We start from the raw sequence: 6,066 nt of genomic DNA on the forward strand, positions 1-6,066 counted from the left end.
TACAAAACACATATGAACTTCAGAATACAGAAACCATACAACTACAATTAAGTGTATTGAAGGTTTTTCATGTGTTGAGGGGGCATGGGTGGCCCAGTCGTCTAAGGCGCTGTGATTTGCATCCCTTGGGCACACCAGAAACCTATGATTGTCAGTTCGAATCCTGGTTCACCCTGATTATGCTTCTAGGTTTGTCAGCACCATAGCTGTGCACTTGGGTTTCACCGAAGTGGTAAACATCTGACGCCTGCATCACTTAGGGCTTCTCTCCCACATTAAGCTGACACACTGTGATATATCTTGAATACTGTTAAAAGCGGCGGTAAACCCAACTCACACACTCACTATTTTCATGTGTTGATGTCAGATTACAATGGATTTGCTCATGGGACCACAAAACATTAGACATGTTTTTATATGATAATTGATTGGCTGTGCTTGGACCAAAACATTTTGTCCAAAAGGACAGAATGTTACTTTAAACATGTTAAACAGCCTGATGTACAAAATAAAATGAGTATAATGGACAATTCTAAAACATTACTTCATTTTATAAATTAAGGTGTCTATATTGATGTGTTGTGTGGTGAACCTTTGTGACCCAAATGTTTTCAAATATAGATGCGAGCAGTGATGTCAGGCTCAAGAACACTTCTCCTTACTGCATTGTCTAGGTCAACCCACATGGGTGGCCATTCGCATGGTCTAGCCTTTGGTTAATCGGAAAAGAAAAACAAGGAACCAATGTTCTTCATTGTCTTAGCTCACTTAACCTATAATGGTGGTGGATGGTACAAATACAGTTGTCACAGACAGGAACGACTGTCTAAATTCCTTCTACACCTGGAACAAGCAGCCTGATCATGGCAGGCTCAGTCTGAGAAGTGCCCAATGGAGTCTTGGCAGTTGACACACAATCCACTGGCTGTCACAGTACCAGGTATGCAACTGATTGTAACAGTAGAAGTCGGCCCCAACTTTGCACTGCGACCAATGGGAGAAATATATTCCAGTATCTATACTGAACAACAAAAATTCCTGTGACATAAGATTTAATGCAAAGTTATGTTTTTATGTTTTATAATCCTGAACAAGTCGAGCAATATTAGGCTGGGCGTTGACATGTTGAAAGGTAATGCCTGGGCCATGACGATGCAAAAACGGTAGAACAACAGGGCCGATGATCTCATCGCGGTAGGCTGTCCAATGAGATTACCCTCTACCACTATCAAACGGGTCCCCTGTCTTGCTGTAATTCCACCCCATACCATAACGCTGCAACTCCCAAACCGATCTTTTTCCATGACACAATAATTGACCAGAGACCATATACCATATCGGTATATGGTCTCTGGATTGACGTAACGTTCACCTCGACGTCGGTACACTCGAATCCGTCCATCGCTGTGGCTGAGGTGAAAACGAGACTCGTCAGTGACAAGAACTTGTCCCCACTGCATGGCCGTCCAACGTAGCTGCTGTCTGCACCACTGTAGACGTGTTTGACGGTCAAAATGGGACGCCTGGCGGGTCTTCTGGCGACAATCCCTACACATCTTGTGCGACGACGTACGTTTGTGAAGATATTCGTCGAAGGTATGGGATGCTTCTTGCAGTCACTGTTGCTGGCTGGAATCGATTTCGTAGGTGTGTTGTTCGAACCCAGTTGTCTTGTCGATTATTGGTTACGGTGGCCTGCCACTGCAAGGATGGTCTCTGACTGCATACATCTGTTGCCAACGTTGCCATAAACACCAAATGGTGTTACATTGTCTTACAACATCATGTTGACTCGATCCTGCTTCAAGCATACCAATGGCTCGCAGACGCTCATTTTCGGACAGGCGTGACATTTCGTAATGTTGAATAATTGCGTAATTTTGTTGTTTTTCTGAGTGCTTGTCAGCAAAATGCTAAACAATGCGTATGGAATCCTGTTAACGCACATCTTTTTATAACCATTCTTGGGTAGTGAAATGCATGGGGCTTGCATAAAAGTCAACTTTTGCATGGAATGCATACTTTTTTTTATAGCAGTTGCGTTTTTGTGACTTGATTCCCTACATGTACTACAATATTAAAAACCAAACTTTACTTGTTTGAAAAATACACTAAAATATTGGTGTCACAGGAACTTTTGTTGTTGAGTTTATAAAGCTGGAATATTGCTGAGTGCGGCTTAAAACAACCAACCCTCCAACTTCGTGTTTAACATGAGGACAGAAATCATCCTGGTCTCTTACAGGCCTAAAGGTACAAGTTGTTTGGTCATCTGAAGGCAAATGAACAGAAATCTTCTGCCAGTGACGTTTGAACCCGGAAAAAGTAAATGCTATACTTAGTTTGTTAATGACATAAGTACCTCTGGTTTAAATAGATATGTTTACTTTATTGGAACCTGTACCCAAAAAATTCAATGGTTCTAGTTCAGTTTATAACAATGCCATTTGTTCTTTCACGTTTTGTATTTCTCAAAACACTTTCTTGCTGCATACGTACCTACTATTGCAACAAGGTTACTCAAATTCCAGTTTAGATTGTGTAACTTCTGGTTTTAGACCCATTATTCCTGCATTAAGATCCTTACTTCTCAAAGTCCATGGTTCTATCTCAATTTATAACATGGGTATAAAGTGTGAAGGCCATTTCTGCTGTCTCCCGCCGTAATATTGCTGGAATATTGCTAAAATGGCGTAAAACCATACTCACTAACACAGTTTATAACTGTCACTGGTTCTTCCAGTTTCTGCTATGCCATTTGTAGTTATGGAAAACAGAAATTGACTACTTTACATAAGACCTTCAACGAGAATGCATTATGGTTGTTGTAAAGGAAGTTTACGTTATTTGGACAATATTTGTCAATACTTCTCTTTCATGGCGAAAGAAGTCATTAAATGTTTTAGTTGGATTTCTTGTTCGTGGATCACTTGATCGTCTAGTTTGTTGTACTGCTGTGTGGCGTCAAGAAATAAATACTTACTTTTTTATGTGAATGACGAGTGCTACTGGTTGGGCAGGACATGCTTACCTTTTTGGAATACCTATGTCATCACTGAATTTCAGTGGTCCATTCATATAATTTTCACAGATGATTTGTTTCGGCAGACAATCTTCACAGGTTATTCTTTTGCATTGACAATTTATAATTATTAACACCGTTCACTGCCTTCACTGGGGGCACGGGAGGCCCAGTCGTCTAACGCGCCGCGATTCGCTGTGCAGAGTTGCGTCCCTTGGGCATGCCAGAAACCTATGATTGTGGGTTCGAATCCGGTTCGCCCCGATTGTGTTTCTAGGTTTGTCAGCACCATACCCGTGCTCCTGGGTTTCACCGAACTGGTAAACGTCTGAAACCTGCATCACTTCGGGCTTTCCTCTGGCTGACACGCCGTGATATAACTGGAATACTGTTAAAGCGGCGTTAAACCCAACTCACTCACTCACACTGCCTTCACTACATTTACAAAGGGCCCGGTCAAACAGAAACCTTGTCTGTGACATAGATAAGTAAAATTCAATTTGTTGGTCTCCAAATGACATTTTGAAACAATGTCTGATCACAGTTTGGTCTAGACATATGATAATCATATACCACAAAGTCTGCTAGGGATCACCATTTTGAAAGGTAATACGTCATATTTTGTGCATCTGTTGAAGAAGCCAAAGACAATATTGCGTGAAGACATTTAATGAACAAAGGTCTCTTGTCATGTGCGACACAATGACAACAAACAACATGTGGCCAATAATCAATCGGATCACCCGTCAAAATGAGAGTATCTGAACAAAACTGAAAGGTAAATTCATTATCCAAAAACAACTCAGTGCTGCGCATGTGATGCAAGGAAAATGTTTCCACTCTTTAGTAAAAGCATATCCGAGTTCTTGATTGAGATTGAGTTTGTCACGCCATGTACACAGACGAATTGAGGTTTTGCACATAGTGCTCAAGTCCCCGACGAGAAAGCATATGGACATTGGACTGGTCTACTAAGTCCCCTGTCATGTCCCAAATAGAACATCTGTGGGATGTTCTCGGGCCGAGAGTGCACGCCAGAGACCCATCAATCGCCAAACTAGCCCAGCTTTGGGTTGCTCTTCAGGGGAAATGGTTGGCAATACCAAGGGCAACCATATGCAATTTAATCAACAATATGCAATCAAGGTGCCGTGGATATATCGACCAACATGGACACAACAAATATTCATCTACACGTTCCAGGGTTAAGCTTCTGCAAGTACTTTACCTGATAAGTATTTACATGCAATATAAATCATAAGGAAGTCATGCAACAAAGATAACTTTGGCCCAGAAAACGGACTCTATGTGGAGGTGATCGAAGACATCAGCAATAGGTGCGTGTTTTCTGATAAGTTTGTAGTTGGGTACATGGACACAAAGTATTGACGTTTGGAAGCTTTTAAGCGGAGGAGCATTTGGCAGCTATGTACTGAGACAAATGGTAAAATACATGGCCAAATCCGTCACTCTGCCTTGAAGCGTCATGGGGCGTCGAGGCAGAATTGATGGGCATCTGATTTCGCTGCATCGTACGTAATTTGGAAGCCACCAGACTTGGTTTTCTGATGTAATTGCTGGTAAACGTTGCTTTCAGTGAATTAGCTTTTAATTATCAGCATGTAAACCAGAGCCTTGAATTTTTTGGTCTTGAGGCGGAATAATAATGAACATAATGATCGCAATATTTTAGACAAGGAACCCTGATTAATGCGTCTTTTTCATATTTCTCATCAACTGTCGTTATCAGTAATCTGAATTATATTCTGTTGAGTCGAACGTACTTGAATGTGTCACATGTGTTAACACCATGGTATATACAAACACGATAACCGTGTTAGTGACTTAGTCCCAATCCCGTCAAACAAGAATAACCGCCTGCAAGGTGACTTTTGGTGGGAACATCTGTGTAAATACAAAGGGACACTACTCCCGATCCGTGGTTCATCAATCCAGGTTTGGGTTGTTGTTTAACGCCGCATTCGGCAATATTCCATCTATATGACGGCGGTCTGTAAATAATCTATTCTGGACCAGAAAATGCAGTGATTGATATCACGGATTGATAGGTTTTCACTGGAGTGAGTAAGTATGGTTTTACGCCACTTTTAGCAATATTCCAGCAATATCACGGCGGGGGACACCAGAAATGGGCTTCACACATTGTACCCATGTCGGGAATCGAACCCGGGTCTTCGGCGTGACGAGCGAACGCTTTAACCACTAGGCTACCCGACCGCCCCGGGTTTCACTGGACACCATAATGACAGGTATTCATTTCAAGACTATGATATGCTCAAACAAACCTGCAATAGACCATACCCAAATTGGGCTGCCACACATTAGACATCTGCACGGTTTTGGTGAGGTATGGATTGCTGAAGATGTCGCTACTTTTTGATCTCTTCGATCAAAGATTGATCGATTTCTATAAACAATACTAGCATTACAAGCTCATAAATTGTCCATCTTTAACATTCTATTCTACTTTTAAAAGAGAAGACTATATATGCCACCTAGAAGTAGTTATTATAACAATGCAATACTTCAATTTCAAAGTCGGCATAATGCGCTCTGAAACATATAAAGGTTTAAGTATTGTACACCATACGGATATACTTTGTATTGAATGCTCTAATATAGAAGATGAAGAACATGGATTTTTGCACTGTCCCCAATATAATGATGTACGTTTTTCATGTTTTTCCTCAAATATTAATTATTGTCATGTCATAAGATCAGTATATATAATAATAAGAAAACAATATGTATGCTTGCTAACTCTGTATATAATATGTTCAAGATTCATGGAAATATATAACAGTAAGTTATAACTATGTACATTATATTAAATAAGTAAATGTATGTGTTATATTGGTCTGTTGGCCTAAAGAACAATTAAAGATTGTCATTGTCATAATGGCTATTCTGTCGCTTGTCACGTGAAAGCTAAATGTGAATAGGTGCAGCAATAGAAAATAACTGAAGATTATATTTAATCAATTATTTCATTTTAGAACAACATTAATGCCTGGTAACAGTCC

Source organism: Haliotis cracherodii, unplaced genomic scaffold (genome assembly GCF_022045235.1).
Source record: "Haliotis cracherodii isolate W230 unplaced genomic scaffold, xgHalCrac1.p SCAF_10, whole genome shotgun sequence".
Lineage (NCBI taxonomy): Eukaryota > Metazoa > Mollusca > Gastropoda > Lepetellida > Haliotidae > Haliotis > Haliotis cracherodii.